The sequence below is a fragment of the Lynx rufus genome, unplaced genomic scaffold, assembly GCF_022079265.1.
Source record: "Lynx rufus isolate CCGP_SWC_20201006 ecotype Redwood Valley unplaced genomic scaffold, mLynRuf1.p SCAF_19, whole genome shotgun sequence".
In the NCBI taxonomy this organism is placed as follows: Eukaryota; Metazoa; Chordata; class Mammalia; order Carnivora; family Felidae; genus Lynx; species Lynx rufus.
The window spans coordinates 15,754,399-15,779,224 of record NW_025814833.1 but is presented as its reverse complement, the minus strand read 5'-3'; the positions used below and the strand labels follow the sequence as shown (position 1 = coordinate 15,779,224).

At 39.2% G+C, this 24,826-nt stretch overlaps 1 pseudogene; it reads left to right on the top strand.

Moving 5' to 3' along the window:
- LOC124513762 (E3 ubiquitin-protein ligase Hakai-like) overlaps window positions 1-23,774 on the top strand; it is a 65,610-nt pseudogene extending 41,836 nt beyond the window's left edge.
- Window positions 23,775-24,826: the final 1,052 nt, after the last annotated feature.

Sequence of the window (24,826 nt, the reverse complement as noted above, 5' to 3'; positions counted from 1 at the left end):
AACTACCCAGATAATGCCCCATTAAATAACATCCATTCCTACCTCGGTGCCTTTATTTGTTCTGGTTCATGAGTCTTCTTTTCCAAGGTCCATCTTGCTCTTGAATTTAGTTCATCTTACCTTCCCTTTGAAGTCTTCCTTTCTGTTCTCAGCTTCTGGGGTACAGTTTTTCAAACTTTAGCCAGCAACAGAATCCCCTGCAGGGCATGTTAAAACACAGGTTACTGGAAGCCACCCACAGACACACCAAGCCAGTAAGTGTGGGGCCAGGGGCTGAAACTTTGCATTTCTATCAAGTTCTCCAGTAATGCTAATGCTGCTGGTGGTTTGTATTCAGTATATCTAGCACTTGATTATATATTGTCATTTATCGTTTTTCCACTGATTTATGAACATATTAGATAAGACTTTATGCTGGAAAAAAAACCCACAAAAACCAATGCAAGCTAGCTTTAAACAAAAAGAGGAATTATTTTCTCACTTAACTAAATCGTCCAGATATATATTTGATTCAGTAATTCAGTGAATACCTTTGAGGACTCAATTTCCTCACATCTTTCTGTTTTGCCATCCTCAGTGTCAACTTTATCCTAAAACTGGATTCTATCCTGGCAATAACATAGCTGCCAGCTACAATCAAGACCATATTTTTTTTTTTTTTACTAATATCCAGAGGGATACACAGAACTTCTTACCAGCATTCCAAAGAAGAGCACTAAAATTCACCCCGATTAGGTAGCCTGGAGCAAGTGGCTTGTGAGTCAATGGGAAGGATACCAGGAGGCAAAAGTGAATATTATTAGGAAGAGAGTGGATCCTAGAAATGCACCCAGCAACTGTCTGCTACACAACCCAGCAAGAGTATATAATCAACTAGGGCAGTGATGGCATCATCTTTATCTCTTAGATAACACAGGGAGCACTTAATGAACGCTGGAGGATTCACTGTCTTTAAAAAAAAATTTAAGTTTATTCATTTTGAGAGAGAGCCAGCTGGAGAGGGGCAGAGAAAGAGAGGAAGAAAGAGAGAATACCAAGCAGGCTCCATGCTATCAGCACAGAGTCAGACATGGGGCTCGGACTCACAAAATGCAAGATCATGACCTAAGCCGAAACCAAGAGTCAGATGCTCAACCGAATGAGCCACCCAAGTGCCTCCAAAAATGTATCTATCAATTGATTTAGAGGTAGTCTCATAGACTAGATAATCACTTGACTACATTTTGTTCCGGATCATCCAATTGTTTGAACTTCATGCAGAAAATGTTGGTAAGAGCTTTTTTGTATTTTTCTTACATATGTCTAAGTAAGCAAGCACCAGTTCAGACTTTTCTGTTACAATGTAAACAATTTTTCTTCCTGGTTTGCCATGACAATATCTAACTTTAAAATGAATGTTTATCTTAAGCATTAATATAAAAAAATAGTTCTACCACCTCAACCAAAGGTCTAGGGTCTGACTTTTAGGACAGCTCTTATTGCTATGCTCTTATTGTAACTGTTAGAAAGCTCTATTTTATATGCTGAACTAAAAAAAATCAGTTGCCTGAAAACTTTCACTAAACGATCTTAATTCTACTATTAAGAGCTACACCAAGCAAGTCTTTTTTAGGGTACTGCCCGTATTTTGGTGCATATATTTGAATGTAGATATCTTATATGCTGAAAATAAGACAATGTTTAATATGCTACTTCAAATAAAAACCAATTTGGGAAAACATGGTAAGCTGTTGGATTAGCCTCCTAAACTGCCATAACAAAATACCACAAACTAGGTGGCTGAAAACAAAAGAAAGTCATTCTCTCACAGCACTGGAAGCTGGACATCCAAAATCAGGGCCATGCTCCTTCTGAAGGCTTGAGAGAAGAATCTTTCCTGGCCTCTTCCTACCTTCTGGTGATTTCCAGCCATCCTTGGCTGCTTATACTCCATTCTCTGCCTCTATTATCATATGGCCTTTCCCCCTTGTGATTCTCTTCTGTGACTCTGTGTCAAAATACCCCTCTCCTTTCCCTTATGAAGATAACAGTCACTGGGTGTGAGGCCCACCCTAAAGCAGTAGGAGAACCTCAACCTAACTGCATTATATCTACTAAGCCCCTATTCCAAATAAAGTCACACTCACAGATACCAGGAATTAGGACTTGATTGTGTGTGTGTGTGTGTGTGTGTGTGTGTGTGTGTGTGTGTGGAAGCACAATTCAAACGACTACAGCTATGTAGGGTACCAGTCTTCTCAAAAATTATGTAAGGTTGGGGTGCCTGGGTGGCTCAGTCAGTTAAGTGTCTGACTTCAGCTCAGGTTATGATCTCACAGTTCATAGGTTCGAGCCCCACATCGGGCTCTGTGCTGCCAGCTCAGAGCCTGGAGGCTGCTTTGAATCCTGTTTCCCTCTCCCCCTGCCCCTCCCCCCCCACCATTCTCTGTCTCCATCTCTCAAAAATAAATAAACATTTAAAAAAATTATGTAAGTCTGTATGCTTAAAATATCACATAGCTTTTTTTTAAACTTATTTATTTTGAGAGAGACAGCACAAGTGGGGGAGGGATGAGACGGAGACAGAGAATCCCAAGCAGGCTCCACGCTGACAGCTCAGAGCCTGACGTGGGGCTTGAACTCACAAAACCCTGAGATTATGACCTGAGCAGAAAACAAGAATCAGATGCTTAACTGACTGAGCCACCCAGGTGTCCCTACATAGCTTCTTTTAGAGAAATTATATGAGGAGTCCACATAAATATACCAAAAAAAAAACAAAAACAAACAACAACAACAACAAAAAGCAAAGGGGAAAACCCATTTTTCCAGTAATAGATAGTTCAAATATTAATGAACACGTATTGTTTACTACATGTCAGATCTATATGGAGCTGTTTACATACATTAGCTCATGCATGCTTCACAAGAATCATGTGAGGTAGGTGTAGTAGACAAAAAAGCATAATAATGCAGTCTTCCCTCCCACCCAAAAGATGTCCACATCTGAATCCTCAGTACCTGTGAACATGTTACTTTGCATGACAAAGAGCCATGTGCAGCATTGGTTAAAATTAAGGGTCTTGAAATGGGGAGATTATCCTGGATCATCTGAGTGGGCAAAATATAATCATATGAGCCCTTAAAAGTGGAAAACTTTTCAAACCTGGAATAAGAGAGAAAAGAGGAAGACAAACACACAGACAGACAAAGAGTGATATGATGGGAAAAGAGGCAAGAAAGATTTGAAGAGTGAGAAGGAGTCAACCCACCATTGTTGACTTTGAAGATGGAGGAAGGGAGTCATGAGCCAAACAATGCAGGTGACCTCTCTAAGCTGGGAATGGCCCTCAGCCAACAGCCAACAAGAAAACAGGGATCTTGGGCCAACAGCTGCAAGGAACTGAATTCTGCCAACGATATGAAAGAACGAGGAAACAGAATCACCCCTAGAGCCTCTAGGAAGGAGCATCACCCTGCTGAAAGCTTGATTTTAGTCTAGTGAGAGCCTCAACAGACTTCTGACCTACAAAATTGTATAATAAATTTGTGTTGCTTTAAGGCACTAATTTTGTGGCAATCTGCGATGCAGCAATAAAAAACTAACATGTTAGGTAAATAATATTATTTTATTGTTATTATTATTATTACCATTACCACTTATTTTAATTTTTTTTAATGTTTATTTATTTTTGAGAAAGACAGACAGACAGAGTGTGAGTGAGGGAGGGGCAGACAGAGGGAGACACAGAATCCAAAGCAGGCTCCAGGCTCTGAGCTGTCAGCACAGAGCCCAACATGGGGCTCAAACCCACGAATGGTGAGATCATGACCCGAGCTGAGGTCAGAGATTTAACCAACTGAGCCACCCAGGCGCCCCTTAATATTACCATTTAAAGATTGAAAATAGGGGCGCCTGGGTGGCGCAGTCGGTTAAGCGTCCGACTTCAGCCAGGTCACGATCTCACGGTCCGTGAGTTCGACCCCGCGTCAGGCTCTGGGCTGATGGCTCAGAGCCTGGAGCCTGTTTCCGATTCTGTGTCTCCCTCTCTCTCTGCCCCTCGCCCGTTCATGCTCTGTCTCTCTCTGTCCCAAAAATAAATAAACGTTGAAAAAAAAAAAAGAAAGAAAATAATAACACTCAGAAAAATTAAGTAATATGCCTAAGGTCACACAGGTAATAAGAGGCAGAACAAAAATTGAACCATAAGTATGCCTGTCAGCAGAGGTCATGCTTTTTATCACAATGCCATACTGCCCATCCCCAAAAATGGTAAGATCCCAAGGGAGTTAGTTTTAAAAGTAAAGGAAACACACTGGGTATTATATGTAAGTGACGAATCACTAAATTCTATTCCTGAAACCAATATTACACTATATGTTAACTAACTAGAATTTATTTTTATTTATTTATTTATTTTGTTTGTTTTTTTAATATGAAATTTATTGTCAAATTGGTTTCCATACAACACCCAGTGCTCATCCCAACAGGTGCCCTCCTTCATGCCCATCACCCACCTTCCCCTCCCTCCCACCCCCCATCAACGCTCAGTTTGTTCTCAGTTTTTAAGAGTCTCTTATGTTTTGGCTCCCTCCCTCTCTAACCTCTTTTTTTTTTCTTTTACTAACTAGAATTTAAATAAAAACTTAAAAAGAAAAAGAGAAATAAACAGAAGTAAAGGAAGCAAAAATTATGTTAACCCTGTACCTCATCTCACAGAGTACCAACAGTGATGCCAGTAAATTTAGGCAGCAGCTTTTCTGGTCTTTGAAAATACCTGACTTCAAAAGAACTTCTTCATGCATCTAATATCGCACAACCTAAAATATCTTGACAAGAATAGGCCAAGAATAGGCCAAGGTGATCCTGGAAAGTAATTTGGGGAGACTTGCTCCTCTCTCCAAAACACTAAAACTTTATAAAGCCACAGTAATTAAGATGGAATAAGAAAACAGACCAATGGAATAGAATACGGAATCCAAAAAGAGACTTATATATATATGAAAAGGTGACATATGACAGAGTTAGCCACTGAAAATCAGAAGGGAAAGAATGCATTATTTAATAAATTGTTCTAGATAACTGTTAACCTTAAAATATAAAACTGTCAGTTATTTTACCAGCAAAATGGTTTTATTTGGGAACAGCAGAGAATTGTAACTCAGAAAGTATAAGCTAAGGCAAAATCATAAGCAAGTCCAGAGAACAAAGGAGAGCAACATTGTTTTCTTTTTTATGTTTGTTTTTTCTTTAAGTAATCTCTACCTCCTATGTGGGGCTCAAACTCATGACCCTGAGATCAAGAACAGCACACTCCACAGACTGAGCCAGCCAGGTACCCTAAAGGCAGGCAACATTCTTTTACAAAGGAAAGGGAGGAGTTGGGAGGGTCTTTATGAACAAAAGGTCCATTGGACTACACTGGGAGTTTTAAGTATAATGGCTTTTCATTGGTTGAGTTGTGATAGTTTCTCATTGGCTGGGCTGTTGCCAGGCCAAAAGAAAATCTTTCCTCCTGCTGGAGTAGTAAAGTACTATATAGAATTCTTCCTAGCAGGAATGCAAGGTATACCTCTTCCTGTTGAGTTTGCAAAGGGCTGTAAAAAGTGTTATGTTGTGAGAGCTCCACCTCCTGGCCTCCCAACTCCATTTTAAATGAGGTTTCCTTTACTCAGTTTCACATAACAATTTTTTTTAAGTTCATTTATTTAGTTTGAGAGACAAAGAGAGAGAGAGAGAGAGAATGGGGGAGGGGTAGAGAGAGAAGGAGAGAGAGAGAATCCCAAGCAGGCTCTGCACTACCAGTGCAGAACTCAATGTGAGATTAAAACTCACAAACTGTAAGATCATGACCTGAGCCAAAACCAAGAGCTGGACACTTACCCAACTGAGCCACCCAGGTGCCCCACATGACTATGTTTTTTAAGTTTTTTTAATTTATTTTGAGAGAGAGAACAGCGGTGGGGGCGGCGGGGGCGGGGGGAGGAGCAGAGACAATGGGAGAGAGAATTCCAAGCAGGCTCCTCACTGTCAGCACAAAGCTTGACTCGGGGCTTGAACCCATGAACTGCAAGATCATGACCTGGGCCAACATCAAGAGTCAGCCACTCAACCAACTGAACCACCCAGATGCCCCCACCCCCCTGCCCAGATTTCTATATGGAAGAAAAAAAAACATATCCTGACATTACAACATATAAAATCAATTGCAAATCCATTAAAGATGATTCCATTTGAAAGGCCAAGCAAAACAAAAATTGTCATGGCAAATACCCTTTATGATCTCAGGGTAGGGAAAACATTTTAAGCATATTAGAAAAGCACTAATCATAATGAAGAAGACTGATAAGCCTGATAAATCAAAATTGAGAACTCCTGGGGCACCTGGTTGGCTCAGTCAGTATAGCATGTGACTCTTGCTGTAAGTCGTAAGTTCAAGCCCCACATTGGGTATAGAGAGAACTTAAATAAATAAAAACTGCAAAAAAAAATTGAGAACTTCTATTTCCCACAAGTTACCATAAAGAAATTAAAAGGCAGCTTACAAAGCTAGAGAAGACAACTGCAAGTCATAGAACTAGCAAAGAATTAGCATCAGATATATAAAGAACTCCTACAAATCAATAAAGAAAAATACAAATTGTTCAATAATGGTCCAATGATATAAACAATTATCTGACAAAAGAGGAACTATAAATGTCAAAAATATTTTTTTAAACATGAAAAACTGCTCAACCTCACTTGTAATCAGAAAAACACAACATAAAAACATACATTTGGGGATACCTGGCAGGCTCAGCTGGCAGAGCATGTGACTCTTGATCTCAGGATTGTGAGTTCCAGCCCCACGATGGGCGTAGAGATTACTTGAAAATAAAAATTTAAAAATCTTTCTTTTTAAAGTTTATTTTATTATTGTTATTTTGAGATAGAAAGTATGTGTGTACAAACAAGTGAGGGAAGGGCAGAGAGACAGGGAGAGAGAATCCCAAGCAGGCTTCATGCTGTCAATGCAGACCCTGACACAGGGCTCAATCCCATACACTGTGTGAGCATGACCTGAGCCAAAATCAAGAGTCAAATGCTCAACTGACTGAGCCACCAAGAGCCCCTAAAAATAAAAAAAAAATCTAGGGGCACCTGAGTGGCTCAGTTGTTTAAGTGTCCAACTTTGCCTCAGTTCATGATCTTACAGATCCTCTATCTAGCCCCCCTCCCCAGCTCATGCTCTCTCTCAAAAATAAAGAAATATTAAACATTTTTTAGTTAATAAAAAAATAAAAAAAAATTATTTTTAATAAAGCCCATACGGAGTGCCTGGGTGGTTCAGTAGGTTAAGCATCCGACTCCTGACTTTGGCTCAGGTCATGATCTCACAGCTCCTGATTTCAAGTCCTGCATCAGGCTCTGTGCTGACAGTGCAGAGCCTCCTTGGGATTCTCTCCCTCTCCTTCTCTCTCTGCCCCTTCCCTCCCCCTCTCTTAAAATAAATAAATAAACTTAAAAAAAAAGAATAGAAAACATAAATTTTACAACCACTAAATCTGTAATAAATTAAGAGGCTGTTAATAACAAGTATTGGTGAAGGTGAGCAACAAAAACTTTTATAATCCACTGATAAATTAATATGAACACTGGAAAAGTTGAATATGCTCATTGTCTATGATCCAGTACTTCAATCCTATACACATACTCTAAAGAAACTCTTAAACAGGTACAAGAGACATGTACAACAATGTTTCAAAGCAGCACTTATAATTGCAAAGCATAAGAAAAAACCAAATATTCACCAATAGGAGAATGTTTAAATTATAATAGAGTCATACAGGGGCACCTGGGTGGCTCAGTCAAGCGTCCGACTTCAGCTCAGGTCATGATCTCACTGCTCGTGAGTTCAAGCCCCACGTGGGGCTCTGTGCTGACAGCTCAGAGCCTGGAGCCTGCTTCGGATTCTGTGACTCCCTCTCTCTCTCTGCCCCTCCCCTGCTCATGCTCTGTCTCTCTTTGTCTCTCAAAAAACAAAAAAATGTTAAAAAAATTTTATAATAGAGTCATACAATGGAATGCAGTACTGATAATTTATAAAATATGTGCATTAACATGAAAAGATCTTAGAAATATAATGTTAAGGGAATAAAGAAAGTCACAGTGTTATCCCATACCTACAAAGTGAGAAACATGCAAAAATAGCTAATATTTTGTATAAAGACATATATATATGTATGTGTGATTTTTCAAAGTGAAAATACCAAGAGAACAATGAATACACAATTTAGTGCTTTCCTCCTGTGAGGGTGATAACAAGGGAGGAGTGTAGCAGAGTTTTCAAATGCACTGATAAGTGCTCTATTTCTTTTTTTTTAAGTTTATTTCTTTTGAGAGAGAGAGCACGCATGCACATGAGTGAAGGAGCAGCAGAGAGAGAAAGAGAGAGAGAATCCCAAGCAGGCTCTGCAATGCCAGCACAGAGCCCAACATGGGGCTCAAACCCACAAAACCATGAGATCATGACCCGAACCGAAACCAAGTCAGATGCTTAACCAACTGAGCCACTCAGGCACACTGGTGCTCTATTTCTTAATCTAGATGATAGATAGGTGAATGCTCATCTATTTTATATATCAGCTTAGAAAACAGGGGCCCTCGGTGGCTCAGTGGGTTAAGTGTCTGACTTTGGCTCGGGTCATGATCTCATGGTTCATGAGTTTGAGCCCTGCATCAGGCTCTCTGCTGTCAGTGCAGAGCCCACTTTGGATACTCTTGTCTCCCATTCTCCATGCCCCTCCCCCACATGCATGCAGGCACTCTCTCTCTCTCTCACTCAGAAAAATAAACATGAAAAAAAAAGAAATGATACATTTTAAAAAAAAGAGGAAGAAAATATTAATATGAGGGGCACCTGGGTAACTCAGTCAGTAGAGCATCTGACTCTTGACTTCAGCTCAGGTAATGATCTCGTGGCTTGTGAGTTCAAGCCCCACATAGGTCTTTGTGCTGACAATGCCAAGCCTGCTTGAGAGTCTCTCTCTCCCTCTCTCTCTACCCCTCCCCCACTCCCCTGTGCGTGCGTGTGCTCTCTCTCTCTCTCTCTCTCTATATATATATATATATATACATATATGTGTGTGTGTGTGTGTGTGTGTGTGTGTATACAGTTATTTTTGAGAGGAGTGGTATTCAAACTGTGTTCCACTGAGTGGATGAAAGGGGTGCCAGAGCTGAAGAGTCTTAAGGAGGTAAAACTCTGGGCTCCCCAACTCCAACTTCACCCAGAGCACATGTACCCTTCTCATTATAGAGAAGGATTGAAAACCACTTCATCCCAGGCAGTCAGAAAGAAGGGTGCACACTGAGTCACAAGGTCCCCTTGTATACTTAACGTATTTCTATGGCATTAGTTAATTTGAAGAAGGCTTGGGTACCTTGAAATCAAAGGCTTGGGTACCAATAACCACTGCCCACAGGTGACAAACTCAAAATAAAGACAAAATAGTCACCAGAGGTCAAGATGAGAAAACTGGTACCTACTTACATGCAACTTTTCAGGAATTCATCAATAATGAAATGGATAAAGAGGGTTCCTTCTTTAACCACCTGTAAGCTTCATAATCTTTTCCAACATTAAAAGGGAGGATTGTCCCTTATTCTTTTTCACCCTACTACTGTTGTTCACTCACTCTCTTGCTCACTCTTTCTGGTAAAATGTCCCACGTGGCTATATATGTTTTCTTGTATAAAATATGTCAGCAAATGTGAAAATTTTCCAACTCCCCATTATTTCAGAGTTTCTCCAAATCCCCAGCATCAATCATGGAGTATAATTGCAAAAAATATTCTGATCTGGCTGTATGCTTCAGAAATTCCGGGATCTAAATGTAGACGATCAAATATATTTTTATGGCTTTTATTTTTCTTTTCTCTGTAGCGTTTTCAACCTGGTGCAACATCCCTGCTGACTTTGTCTTTTTGTTTGGCAAAGGTCAGCTTTGACTATGCATTGGTGTTGCAGCAGAGATGGATAATCTCTTAATGAGGGCAATTTCCTGCTCTGACCTACCCTTTAATTATTTTTTAATCATATATTTGGCATATTTGGTTATAGTAGTTCATCACTTCCTTTGCAAAGTTGCCTTGTAAATGAAAATGAGCGCAATTATTCTGGACAGTACGGAATGAAGTTATCACACTGAGGGTGAGCCTCACTTTACAATGAATGTAAGTCCCCAAAATATGGACACAAATGGCATTTCAGTAAATCCAGCCTAATCTTTCCATTAACAAATACGATCATTTATCGAATGCTTCATATTCATTTTTGAGTAATCTCTGATTATTTGCTCTTGAATTTTTTATTTCACTTAGGTCTCTCTCCAAGGTGTTAATGCTCTATAAATGGATATCAAATATACCTTGAGGATGTAATATTTAAAGAACCAAAATCAGAAATTTGGGGATATGGGAAAGCATTTTAAAATGTGACTAATCGGGGCGCCTGCGTGGCGCAGTCGGTTAAGCGTCCGACTTCAGCCAGGTCACGATCTCGCGGTGAGTTCGAGCCCCGCGTCGGGCTCTGGGCTGATGGCTCAGAGCCTGGAGCCTGTTTCCGATTCTGTGTCTCCCTCTCTCTCTGCCCCTCCCCCGTTCATGCTCTGTCTCTCTCTGTCCCAAAAATAAATAAACGTTGAAAAAAAAATTTTTTAAAAATAAAATAAAATAAAATGTGACTAATCATCTCCCTAATTTGTTGGGGCTTTTAACTTTGAACTTTTATTCACAGATAAATATTCTTATCTACAAATACCATGATAAAGGATTCTGTATAAAAAGCATTTCTAAGTCCTAATGGATAACCCTGTACTCAATAAAGAAGTTAGTCTGTGCAGTGTACCACGAACTAGTGCACCAACACTGAGGGGAAATACACAAGATATACCAGGATTTGGTACGTACCTTGCCTGGCACAGCTTCCTGGGATATCACTTACTCAAAGACTTTAGGAGCAGGGAGAGATTCAGGTCATTTAACTAAGTAATTAAAAGCAATATTTTTTGTTAAAATGAACCAATATTCTAAAACAGGAAGCTATCTTCATGTGATTTTAAGGTAAAGTACAACTATTCAAAGAAATATCTTGCTTTCAGAGGTACTTAGAATTTTGCCCCCTCACCCTCACAGTTACATTTGTTTTTCTCTATAATTAGGGGTACTTTGGCAGAAAAGTTTGAGAAGTCGGAGCTACAGCATGTTGACAACGAGCTAACCACTCTCTATTTGAACATTTCATATAATGGGCGGGCTTTCACCCAAAAAAGGAAAGCACTTGCATTATCAAAACAAAAACAACAACAACAACAAAAAAAAAAACCAACAACCCTTTAAGGGTGAGCTGTCTCACCTGCTTCAAGACTATGTCTTCAGATATTACTGTGCACCTGTGCGCTCTCTCCCCACCCCACTCCCATTCCAGATTAGCCTCTTTCTCCAGTTAAAGGCTACTTTTTCTTGAAGCAGAAAACAAGCAGCAGCCTAACCAAACTCAGCTTTGATACACTTGCTCCACTTGCTCTTTCTGCTGCCCGACTCCCTTACTGGAATGGGGGTAGGTAAGAAGAGGTCAAAGTTGAAGCAACCCGTCTGCACTTCCACCTTGCCTCATAGGCTGAAGAGGGTAGCGTGCATGTGCTTCCGGGGTCAGTGAGGTTAACTTCCATTCCCCTTAGGCCTTGCAAGCCAAATTATGGAGTACACTAGAGGAGTCCATCATAGCAAGGAGGAATGGTATGGCTCCAAGGGGGGCAAATTGTTTGGAAATGAGCAAAGATCTAATGAAGATATTTTGGGGGACTTTCCGATAAACATCTTGGGTGAAAAGGATGATACTCTAGTTCATTTCTGTGACAAATCCAAATTACTGATTAAAATCTATGGGCCGCTGATTCCATGCAAGCATGCTTTTTGCTATGCATGTGCTATTTTACATGGAAAACAAGGCGATAAGATGTGTCCAGGCTGTAGTAATCTTGTGGAGCGAATTGAGGAACATACACAAAGCTATCTATTCATGTGCAGCACTGTTCAAGGATGCAAGAGAACATACTTGTCTCAAAGAGATTTAGAGGCTCATATCAACCACCGCCTTATGAGAGCTGAAAAGCCTGCTGCCCGTGCTTAACTTGAAACTGTTCATCCCACATATTGCCCCCATCACCACATGAAATCTCTGATCGTTTTATTAGGTTTCCAGACAAGCATCATACGAACCAATATTCCCGGGCAGTGCATTATATCACCACCTCCTTTCCAACATGTGCTGCACAAGCCATATAATCACCCACTAGAAGATATTTGTGCTCACCCAATAGAATTCATTACACACAGCTTCACCTCAACCTCCTTCATGAGTCAGGAAAGCTTTGTATTTGAACAAGAAAACAACTTAATAACTGTTCCTATTCAGAATGGCTCACATTCAGATACTTGAGAACTGCCACCTCCTGCTTCTATACATGAACTCACCATCATCCTGAATACCAGGGTCACCCAGTGGCATTAAACTCTCATCATATTATACCTCAGAGCAACATTCTGTACATACTCTCACCTCTACCACCAATAAGCCATCTAATGCCACATCCTTCCCAGGTTGCAGGTACTTCTGACTTGATTCAGGCTTCAGGTCTACCAATGACTTCTTCTCCATCGCCTTCCCCATAGTCATATTATTGCCCAGATGCTACCTTATATGAAATATCTTCCTCCAGGACCCGTACCATTTTCAACAGGGTAGTTCACTTATAAGTACACACCCTCATCACTATTGTAATTCACACCCTTTACTCCAATTCACTGAAAATCAAGGAACTAAGAGCCCTCCTTTATAAAACTAGGGGAAATGAGTCATGGTATGTGACCTGTACCCAGAGGGCCACCCACCCCTTCTTCCATGAGGGTAGGGTCTGTCTTCTCAAGCCCTATTTTTTGGACTGTATCATCCAGATCAGACAAGATACAAACCATATTACCAATGATAATAATATTTTGAACAGAAGATATGAGAAAAAAAACTTAAGTATTATCCAACTTCTAATTAAGCTTTGACCATTTGGGGCAGGAAAGGACCTCTTACAGAGGTGGCTATAAAACACTTAAAGTCTTGTCTCTTAAAATGGTTTTAAACCTTGATCTCATGAATGATTTCAAGTACTTTACTATTGTGCAGAAAAGTGGCTCAGCTGAGCATAGCTTTCTATGCTTCAACAACTTTGCTCCTCTACTGTGGTAAAGTGGACCCACAAGTGACCATCTGCAATATTATTTCCAGAAGAGAAAATTACATTCTTCTCTCAAAAGTGTTGTTATTGCTAAACATGCTTAGTTTGTCTTGTGATATATTTTCTTAACTGGCTTAAAAGGAGTAAATTTCAATATGGTTTAAGAAACAATAATGCCTTGGGGCACCTGGGTGGCTCAGTCAGTTGAGCTTCTGACCCTTGGTTTCTGTGCAGGTCATGGTCTCGCGGTTGTGGGATCAAGCCCTGAGTCTGGCTCTTCGCTGAGCATGGAGCCTGCTTAAGATATTCTCATTCTTTCTTTCTTCCTTTCTTCCTTTCTTCCTTTCTTCCTTTCTTCCTTTCTTCCTTTCTCTCTCTCTCTCTCTCTCTCTCTCTCTCATCTCTCCCTCTCTCTGCTCTTTCCTTGCTCATGCTCTCCCTCTCAAAAATAAATAAACTTTAAAAAATAATTATGCCTTTATACACAAATCTATTTCTCTATAACTTCTAATCCTCTTGTTTCTAGGCCCAAAATGCTTTTTCTTTAATGTAGGTGCGGCTCTATGGCCCAAACTATCTGCAGGCTGAGCCCTGCCCTGGATTTTAGAAGCCATACAAATCAGAAGTATCTAAGTAGCACTAGCCCTAATCTGTCAAACTCAGCATCAAATCCCTCTTGCTACTCCAATCCTGACCTAATGTACCATTTATAATGGGGCACATAATGGGGCATTGCTGTGTTAAAAGATAAATGGGGTGTCTGGCTGGCTCAGTTGGAACAGCATGTGACTCTTTATCTCAGAGTTGTGAGTTCAGGCCCCACATTGGGTATAGAGATTACTAAAAAAAAAATTAAAAACTTAAAAGATAAACTGAGGCATATTAAACTTTGTAAGGGTTTATTTGGGCAAAAGGAAATCAGGTAGTATCCAGTTTTGTAGCTAGGAATTACTCTGATGAGCTATATAAAATGAAAGACTTAGGGGTGCCTGAGTGGTTCAGTTGGTTGAGCATCTAACTCTTGATTTCAGCTCAGGTCATGATCTCAGGGTCATGAGATCAGGCCCTGCATTGGGCTCCTCACTGGATGTGGAGTCTGCTTAAGATTCTTCCACTCCTTGTGCCTCTCCCTGGCTTGCACGCTCTCTCAAATAGATAAGTAAAAAAAATAAGTAAATAAATAAGTAAAATAAATAAAATGACTTACATAGGTAGAAGGAAAGAAGAACAAGGAAGTTATCCTAGGCAAAAAAAGCAGATTGAAAATGAACACCAACATGGGTTAACATGTATACAAAAGGGTAAGAGGTTTAATTGGGGGGGGGGTCAATACAATCTCTTTAGCAGATTGCCTGTGATACACACTGCAGTCGGGTTTAATGCTTATTCAGTAATAAAACTATTCCATTCTTGTTTACATTTTATGGAGAAGTTTTATTGGGTTGGCAGGAAATGTTATATTGAATTATATTTTCCCAACAATTTGGTAATAAGGATTCATCTGGCAATTCCTGAATTGGATGGATCAGCTGAAAGTCTTGTGAACCCACAACAGTCAGGTAAGAAACCCTAAATTAAGAAAAGTGTCCTTTCTTTCTCTCCACTATTTTGGAATACTAGCCAGATGAACTACGCTCTCAAGTTCAAGAATTTATTATTGAGTAAGCATTGGTGATACCAGCTCTAAAATCCCATCAGGATCACCAATAGCTTTGATGGCAGAAAAATATAGAAAGACAGAATTGTTACATGCAGAGCTTTCTCTTAAATTGCTAATATCTATCTCTCTGTCACATTTGGAATGGGCATACATATAAGAATCCAGTCTTACAGTGGTGGGAACGGTTTCTTTGATTTGGACAAATGGACATATTTGCAGGGGTTCTTAGAAGTGCCTCATTCCAGGCATATGAATTAGTGGTATTTACTGGATGACTGTCAACTGAGGAGAATGTAGAAAGTGATCTGACAAACAGAAAGAAAGATTGAGACCAATGAAAGAGAAAATGGAAAAATTAAAGCACTCTCTCTTTCATAGAACTATCCTCTTTTCTTTGTTGTACAAGCTCCCTCTGCATCTCTTAATCTTTCCCTACATCAAATTGAGTCCTGAGAAGAAGGAAGCAATAATCTTTTATTTTTTAATTTTTTTAAGTTTATTTATTTATTTTGAGAGGCAGCATGAGCAGGGGAGGGGCAGAGAGGGAGAGAGAGAATCCCAAGCAGGATCCATGCCATCAGCTCGGAGCCCAATGTAGGGCTTGAACTCACAAATCATGAGATCATGACCGGAGCCGAAACCAAAGTCAGACGCTTAACCAACTGAGCCACCCAGGCGCCCCAGCAATGATCTTTTAGATGGTGGTTCCCTTCATTAGATTTCCCTGTAAGGAAAGATAAGGGCACAACTTCTCCAGCTGGTAATTAATCATTTGCCCTGTTTGAGGGCACATGCTTGCATGTCTGGTGTCCTAGCCTGATTCCACTTCGTGTCTCAACCCTGGAATCCACCTCTAAGAGTTCCTTATCAAACGCACAACATGTAGCTAGGAAAGTGAGTATAATAAAGAAATGTGATCAAGAAATAATCAGGAATTTGGATGAAAGACTATGTCACTGTATGAAGGTAACAGAAGAGAGTGGCTGCATTGGCCATACGGGAAAATTTTAAAAATGGTGTTAGGCCTGATAAATATCAACATGAGAAAAGAAACGAAAGTGCTACATAATCCTATATTTTTGTCTCTATAGGCATACCTCATTTTATTGTGCTTTGCTTTATTTATTGTGCTTCACAGATACTGCATATTTTACAAATTGAAGGTTTGCTTGGGCAACCCTTCTTTGAGCAAGGCTATTGGTGCCGCTTTTCCAGGAGCATTTGCTCACTTTGTGTCTCTGTGTCACATTTTGGTAATTCTCATATTAATGAAAAATTTGAAATACTGGATTTTTATGGTGATCTGTGATCAGAAGAAATTCCAACTCACTGAAAGCTCACATGATGGTTAGCATTTTCTAGCAGTAAAGTATTTTAAAATTAAGGTATGTACATTGTTTTTTTAGACACAATGCTACCGTGCACTTAATGGACTACAGTATATTGTGAACATAACTTGTATATGCACTGGGAAACCAAAAATCTTATTTGACTCACTTTATTATGATATTTCCTTTATTGCAGTGTTCTGAACCAAACCCACAATATCTCCAGGATATGCATGTGTAAGGAGAACCTGCCCTTCCTATTCAGATCACCTGTGAAGCTGATGCCATTGAGAAGCTTTCCAGGCCTCCCAGGTAATCCACTTGCCTTCTCACCAGCCGATATTAGTCTTTTTTTTTTTTTTAAGATTTTGTTTTTAAGTACTCTCTACACCCAAAGTGGGGCTCAAATTCACAACCCCAAGGTCAAGTGTCACATGTTCCACTGACTGAGCCAGCCAGGCATCTCACTATTAGTCATTTAAACACTTCTTTCTCGGGGTGCCTGTGTGGCTCAGTTGGTTAAGTGCCGAACTTTGGCTCAGGTCATGATCTCAGGTCATGATCTCGTGGTTCATGGGTTCAAGCCACACATCAGGCTCTGTGCTGACAGCTCAGAGCCTGGAGCCTGCTTTGGATTCTGTGTCCCTCTCTCTCTCTGTCCCTCCTCCACTCATGCTCTGTCTCTCCCGGTCTCTCAAAAATGAAGAAACATTAAAACGTTTTTTAAATAAAAAAATAAAGACTTCTTTTTCTGTGCCCAGAAATACTCACAGAAGTGCTCCACAGCCGCTTTTCAGTTTGTAGCCCCATATGGGGATGTGCACTGGCTGCCGCAAGGAATTTTGCAATCAGCAAACTTCACTGAAGTCATGGAGCAAAGATGTTGAGGACTAGAAAATGACACACAAGATGGGTATTGTGGCCAAGGGAAGCTATCAGCCACCCTTTACAACTGTAGAACTAAGGGCTTTAGAAACCCATCAAGAGGGGTTACTTAATGCTTTTCTGCTAAGGATGAGCAGGGAGACACTGCCAAGAGATACCTAGAACTAAGTGAGTCCCCAGTTGATTTCCATTAGCAATTTGTTGTTTTTTCAACATTCACAAGTATGGAAGCAGGGGCAGATCAAAATCACCCTCTAGTACTGACTCACCTTGGCTGTATTGGCTCTCTTGCCCACTATCCAAACTCAAGTCAGGGAAAAGGCAATCAGATAGACTGAAAAGGCAAAAGGACAGACCGTTACTCAAATCTTAGCAGCAGTTGGGGGCGCCTGGGTGGCGCAGTCGGTTAAGCGTCCGACTTCAGCCAGGTCACGATCTCACGGTCCGGGAGTTCGAGCCCCGCGTCAGGCTCTGGGCTGATGGCTCGGAGCCTGGAGCCTGTTTCCGATTCTGTGTCTCCCTCTCTCTCTGCCCCTCCCCCGTTCATGCTCTCTCTGTCCCAAAAATAAATAAACGTTGAAAAAAAATTAAAAAAAAAATCTTAGCAGCAGCTAAGACAAAGAAGAGAAAAAATGAAAACCCACAGTGTTAGCTGCTCAGATAATTTACTAAAGGGAATAACCCTACTCTGGTCAACCTATGAAGGGAGCAAAGGAAGAAGGGAAAATTACATATCATATCACAAAAAGCCAGGACACTGGAAGAGAGATTGTAAGAAGTGACTCTAGAGGGTACAAAAATTGCAACAAGACAATCAAGAAAACCCAGAAGGACAAAACCTTCAGCTAGGAAATAATTGGCAAATGGCTCAAAAATTGATAGACTGGGAGGATCTTAGGGGTGGGAACTAGAGAATAATATGCTTCAATAACTTTCTCTCAGGTTAACCTATCCTTACCTTTTCTAATAGATTCCAGTGCTACTTATTCAGCAATTAACTTGGAAATTTCTCATTTGGCATCTGGGTGCTACAGCAATACAGGTTGTTGCTATTTCAAGGTCAGCCGTCTCATAGTTCCTTTTCCTCAGTGGTTCCCATTCAGATTTTTCCTCTAAGAAACATGTTTTCTTACTTTCTCCTGATTCTCTTATAAACCTACTGGGAAGCGACTGTACTGTGCAAATAAAGGCTACCATAATCACTGCTCCAGATGAAGTGTTTTGCTGAGCCCCACTGGAAAAAGTCAGCTGATTTGGTTACTATGTGCCAGGGCTGAGACAAATTGATGCATCACTTTAGGCCATTATTTAGCAATAATGATACTAGTTTAATTTGAGACAGAAAACCAGTAAAATTAGCTTACCAAAAGGATAAGCCATGGCCATGTGTAAAACAATATCCTTTGTTTAGAGCTCAATTTGAAGGAATAAAACTCGTTATATTTTAAAATTAGGAGGGGCGCCTGGGCGGCTCAGTCGGTTGAGTGTCCGACTTCGGCTCAGGTCATGATCTCACGGTCCGTGGGTTCAAGCCTCACATCGGGCTCTGTGCTGACAGCTTGGAGCCTGGAGCCTGTTTCAGATTCTGTGTCTCTCTCTTTCTCTGACCCTCCCCTGCTCATGCTCTGTCTCTCTATGTCTCAAAAATAAATAAACGTTAAAATAAATAAATAAATAAATAAATAAATAAATAAATAAATAAATAAAATAAAATTAGGAGAAAAAAATTTTAATTTAAAAATATAAATAGATAAAATTAGGCAAAGGAGGCATAATTTTGAAAGTGGATTCACCCTATAATAGTTGCGTACTTTAGTAAAGAAGGAAGATAAATTTGATAAAGATGGTTGACTACTATGTAGATTTGTACAGTATCTTAGAGAAGTAAATAAATTTTCTGTTCCTTAACCTATGTAGTTCCTAACCATGCAACTATTCTGACTTAGTACCATTGTCTGCAAAGTTTTTCACTGTAATTGATCTGTATTGCCCTTTTTTTCTTCTTTTATTTATTTATGTATTTGCTTGCTTTTTGCTTTTATTCTAGTGGATGAGTCTATATTCTTGTCTGCTTTTACTTATGAAGGAGTCATAAGTAAGTCTTATGAAGTTAAAGAATTCCAAGAGGGTTTGGGGGACTCCCTTACTATTTTTTCTAGTCATTTACAGGAAAACAGAGAAATTTGTCCCATCAGGAAGATCTATAATTATTCAATATGTAGATGACTTCCTAGTTATTCCAGTAATGTAAAACTGACACTATGGCTTCAAAAGGGCTTAAGGCCACCCTTTCCATTTGTTTTGTACTAAAAATAAAGGTACTACTAGAATTTTAACTTCTAAAGCTGGGATTCGACTATAGACCAATCTGGATGCTATGGCACCCTGAAAATGCCTGCATGTTTCTGAGCTGTGGTGGCAGCCACCACACTTAATGAAAAGGCTCAAGTCTTTGCACTGGGTCACTTGATTTACCTGAGTATCTCACATGTGATGATACTTATCTCCCAAGAATAACCCCCAGCATTTGTTGGTAGACTGTCAGACTGGCTAGGAATAAGTATTATTATCCAATCCTAATACAATGATCGGAAGACGCAATTTCCTAAACCTGCTACTTGTTTACCAGATTAGGAAATTGAATAGATGATCATAACTGTACAACTGTAATAAAAGAAAACATTCGGCCCCAGTCTGATTTATCTGATAATCCTTTTCAAAATGCAGATTCCATAACGTTTCCTGATGGGTCATATGCTTGGGACAAAAGTGGCCAACTCAAGGCTTTTTATGTTTTGGTGACTTATCATAACATCTTGGAAGCTTGTATTTTGTCTGGGATTAAGTTGGGTAAAGCAGATAAGTTAGTAGCAGTTACTAGAGCTGAAATTCTTGGCTCTGGACACAAAGCAAATATATATACTGATGATAAATATGTGTTTGGTATCTGTCATGCAACAGGGCAAATTTAGAAAAATAGGGGATTGTTGACTTCAGTGAAGACTAAAATATCTCATGAAGAATTAAAAGCTGATTTGTTAGAAGGTTTACAACTGCCTACTCAGATTATCAGTATCCATTGTAGAACGTGCACAGGGCAAAATGACAAAATTTCTAAAGGCAATGATTTTGCTGAAAGAACTACAAAAGCTGCTGTAAAAACATGACAGATTCCAAACTTAGAAGCCCCACTTTTAATAACTAAAACCTTTGTTCATTTTCAAAAATACACTTCACAAAGGGAAATGAACAAATGGATTGAAATGGGAGGAGCTAAAAAAAAATTCGACTGGACTATAAAAATTACCTAACAAAATAATTCCTATACCACAGTCTTTATTTCCTTGATTAGTTTATTGTTATGTTGTCAAAATCATCTAAGAGAGATTTTTAAAGTCAGTAGACTTTTACTACACCTATCAAATAGATGAAATTATTCAAAACATATTAAAGAGTTTTATTATTTGTCAGAATTCTTTACAGACCACATCAAAGGTAGGTGTAGAAAGTTTTCTCTGACCAACTTTACCAGGAACCTGATGGCAGTTAGATTTCATAAAATTAACACCTATGAAAGGTAAGAGATTTTTGTCTAGTTGTGGTATGTATGATTTCTGAATGGCCTAGGCTTTCCCTCTTCAAAAGCAGATGTTCAGGCTCTCTTAATGCACATAATCACCATTTTGGGGACCCTGAGGAATCAGATAGAGGAAATCATTTTATGTCCACTGTTGTCCAGGAATTATGCAAATGTATGTAGATTCCTAAAAACTATCATACTGTAAGTACAATAGATGACTCAAACTCTTAAGTTTATTGGCTAAGATTCAGCAATCTACTGGGTTAAAGTGGCCTACAGAATTACCACCAGCTTTGTCACAAATAGAGAGATTCTTGAAAACAATAATGTTATCTCTTTGAGTTTATGTTTGGCAGTAAACAGGCCAAGGACAGACCACCCCAAAATGTGTCATTTTGGTATACTGATTATTTATTTATTCATTCATTTATTTACTTATATGTTTGCTTTTGAGACAGAGAGCACAAGTGGGAGAGGCACAAAGAAAGAAGGGGACACAGGATCTGAAGTGAGCGCTACACTGACTTCAGCGAGCCCAATGCAGGGCTCGAACCCATGAACCACAAGGTCATGACTCAATCCAAAGTGAGATGCTCAACCACCTGAGCCACCCAGGTGCTCCGGCATATTGATCATTTTAAATAAATGTTATTAAGAGACAGCCAGTGCAAAAAGAACTCTCTGACCCCTCCTTTGTCTCCACAAAGCAAGAAATAAATCTCCATGTGAAAGGTACGTTCCCTATACCAGGAGGTAAAGAGACATCAGTATCACCACAGATAAGAAATTTAGAGCCAGGAAGACTGTATAAACAACGCTTGTTACTTTTTACTAATTTACTACCACAGCCCAAATTCTTTTTGGAATTCCTTCCTAATTGAAGCCCCCAAAGTCAAGTTTTCTTTGCCCTATCAATTCCTCACAGATTTGTCTTTTTGTCTAAAAAGAATAAAAACTGCCTGCGTTGACTTCTCTGTGTCTCAATTTCATTATTGGGCCCCTGTGCACATGTAATTAAACTTCAGTTTTTTTCTTCTGTTAATCTGTCTCATGCCAATTTAATTCTTAGGCCAGCTGGAAGAATGTTGAAGGGTAGAAGTAAATTTTCCTCCCCTACATCAGGACTGTGAATTTGTGTCTGAAACCACTTCCTCTGTCTGTTTAACTGAATTCTCTCATAATCATGTTCAATACTTAAAATGGCTTCTCTCTTCCTTAGAAACACTGAGACATAAAGCCAGAAGGGCCTGGAGGGACCTAATGGAAGAAGTCTGTTCTCCCCCCACTCCCACCCCATCAAACTGGGCAATTTATTTTACATAAAAGTGTTCTGGAGGGAAGATGAGGAGCCACCACATGGAGAGACCATTTGAGGTGCTGCTGATCACCCATATGGCTCTCAAAGTAAAAGATGACTCAGATGGATTCATGCCTCCCATGTGAAGCCAGCTCCTCAGGAGGACTAGACTGTGGTTCTCACAAGGGATTTGAAACTTAAATTTTCTTGAGTGACTGATATTGGTACTGAACTCAGCTGAAAGGGGGTATTCTAATGAACTTCCTATAATTCTCAGACTGCCTTGGTGTCTTATTCACAGTAGTAGTTATTTAAGTTACTATAAGAAATACATTTTACTAGAAATCAAACATATTATTTGTTACATTACTTTTTTTTCTTTACTCCCAATAATGATCCCTAAAGTCACACATTTCTGATCAGCTTTAAATTACACTCCCAGTATAGACACAGCCTGGACTTATAAATTCAAAAATCTGATTATTGGCAGAATAAAAATAGGACCATATTCATTACTAAGGTTTTTTTAATAATATCAAAGTAAAACTAATACGAATCCAGATATTCATGCCCCAAATTTAACACACACAAAAAGATGTTTTGTTAACTAGTTTGATTAGAAGGGTGGTATAGAAAAGGACCTGATTAATAGAAAAATAGAAATCTGGCATTTATGGATAGAAACTACAGAAGATAGATCTAATGTGACGGTTAACTACTTTGGGATACAAATTTTTTCTAGTCCTAGTAGAAACATATAATAAACATACCTGTTGTATTATTATAATAGTTCATTAAATATACGTGGATAACTACTGATTTGGGATTTGGATGGAGGTGAAAAATGGCCTGTTTTCAACACTTAAAATGATTAGAGCCTTGTACACTAAATGCTGGAAGTGGAAGGGGAGCAGAATTTGCTACCCCAAAATATCCCTCTTTGACATAAGGATTATCTTTAACTGGTTATTTTTAAGAAAGAAATAGCAGACCTAGGAGAAGCTCTGAAAACCAGTTACCCTTTTGTACAAAATACTTACATATACAAGGGAAATCTCCATTTGTAAGGGTGTCTCCCTCTCTGTACCAGGAAGAGGAAGATGACTAAATCTCTAAAAACTCTTATCAGTGGAGAAGGTAGTGACTTAAATCTGCAAAACAACCATAATCTCATGTACTGTGTTTTGCATGATAACCTCCCATAACTGGTTTCCCCCACCTTCAATATCTTCTTTTGTCTTTAGCTAAAGATAGTACTCGAGGTGCTATCTTGGGCCATTTCAGGAGTTACTCAGTTTTCCTGAGTATCTCCCATATATATAGGTAGTATACATGTTGTCAAACTTCTGTTTGTTTTTCTCTTATTAATCTGTCTTTTATTACAGGAGGGTCTCAGTCAAGAACCTAGAAGGGTAGAGGGAAAGTTATTTTTCCTCCCCTACAAAGTTGAATCTGTACCTTACATTGAGTGCCTTATAATAGGGCTTCGATACTAAGAAGGAAAGCTGGTAAAAAAAAAAAGCAGATTAAAAGGGGCAGCCAGATGTCCCAGGCCAGATACTCCCCTTGCATGCTTTTGGCTTCTGCAATCTTGTTTGCCTCTTGTATCAGCCTGCTGTCAGAAACCAGAAGCTGGACTGTACTAGCCCCACCAATCCCGGAAGCACATATGTACAAAAGATCAGCAAAACCCTAGCTGGATGCTCGCCCTTTGGAGGTGACTCCACTGGCCTGGCACGGGTCCAAATTAAACAGTCTTTTCTGATTCCCTGAGTGTCAACTTGTTCCTTCCTGGACACTGAGTATTTGCTGTATCAATACTAGATAATGGCCATTAGAGTCTTTGTTTTACATCTGGGAGAAATTATTTGGGAAGGTGGAATAATTACTAAAGGGCCTAAATATCCTTCAATTGTAATGTTATTTATATGACTGATGAAAAGGCACAGTCTTTTTATTTATTTGTTTATATAATTTAAAGGAGAAAATTCGGGGGCACTTGGGTGGCTCAGTCAGTTGAGCATCTGACTTTGGCTCAGGGCATGATCTTGCGGTCCGTGAGTTCGAGCGCCGCCTCCGGCTCTGTGCTGACAACTCAGAGCCTGGAGCCTGCTTCAGATTCTGTGTCTTCCTTTCTCTCTGCCCCTCCCCCACTCATGCTCTGTCTCTCTCTTTCTCTCTCAAAAATAAATAAACATTAAAAAAATTTTTTAAAGTAAATAAAGGAGAAATTTCGTTTTAACAAAAAATTAAATTAAAAAATAAGATTATCAAGCTCCACAGTTAAATTACTGATTAGGCTTGAATTTATTACAAACTAATATTTGTAATATTACATATTTACATAAAATACTACAAATTAATACTTCAGCTAATTTTTTTCAAGTAATTAATTATTTGAAAGTACAAACTATAAAGACATCACAACAGTTTGTAAAATTAATGACGAAGGAGAATATTTGTGCACTCTTGTGTTAATCAAGAATCTGCTTTAATCAATTACCACTGATATAGTATACTTAAACATTTTTTCCAAGGCAAATACTATACTAGCCTTTAGAATTCATCCTATTGTAATACTAGTAATTGCTTTGTCCTGTATTATACTATGGACTTGCTAGATATTTAGACTGTTGCTAGAGAAAGGTAGAAATGGCTATGTCGAGAATTAGAAAACTACAGATTTACTAAAAAATAGGAACAAAGGGGAAATTATAAGATTATGTACAAATCTAAAATATTTAAAATTTTTCATAATGCAAAAAAAGAACTTTTATCCCTCTTTTTTTAGCATTTCCTTCAGAAAACTTGAGATTACAAATGCT